Below are 716 nucleotides of genomic sequence, written 5' to 3' on the forward strand. Positions count from 1 at the left end.
CTAACAGGGGGTGGCGCCCCAACACCCCCATCGGCCCTACCCTGAGGGTGACTGGAGGTGGGATCACAACCTCCCAATCAGCCCTGCTCTGTGCATGACAGGCGGTGGTGCCCAACTCCCCAGTCGGCCTTGCTCTGTTGCTCTGAGCCGGACCAGGGGCGGCACCTAGGGATTGGGCCTGCCCTCTGCCACCCGGGAGCAGGCCTAAGCCAGCAGGTCGTTATCTCCCGAGGGGTCCCAGACTTCGAGAGGGCACAGGCCGGGCTGAGGGACGCCCCCTCCCCCCCCGAGTGCACAAATTTTTGTGCACCGGGCCTCTAGTAATAATAATAAAATGAAGTGCAGAAATTCTGTGAAGCTTAGTAAATTCCATGCAGGATAAATGCAATGAAACTACACCTAGGCACTTCAGCGTCAAACTGCTGAAAAACAGATCAAAACAACTTGCTACATACAGGAGAGCATTAGAAACATCAATGCCGGAGACAGTGTAACTGTACAGTAGGCCCTTGGGTTACATCGGAGATCTGTTCCGACGGCGCAATGTTAACACTGTTTTCACCGTAAGTCGGAACCCACCTATATAAGCACCTACATCACTCACATGGAGCACATACACAGCAGTAATGAAGTGAAACAGTAAAAAAAATTTAAAAGAAAGATAACAATTCCTGACCTTTACTTGTGGTAAATAAATAATAAAAAACACAAAGCAC

The sequence above is a fragment of the Myotis davidii genome, unplaced genomic scaffold (genome assembly GCF_000327345.1).
Source record: "Myotis davidii unplaced genomic scaffold, ASM32734v1 scaffold209, whole genome shotgun sequence".
In the NCBI taxonomy this organism is placed as follows: Eukaryota; Metazoa; Chordata; class Mammalia; order Chiroptera; family Vespertilionidae; genus Myotis; species Myotis davidii.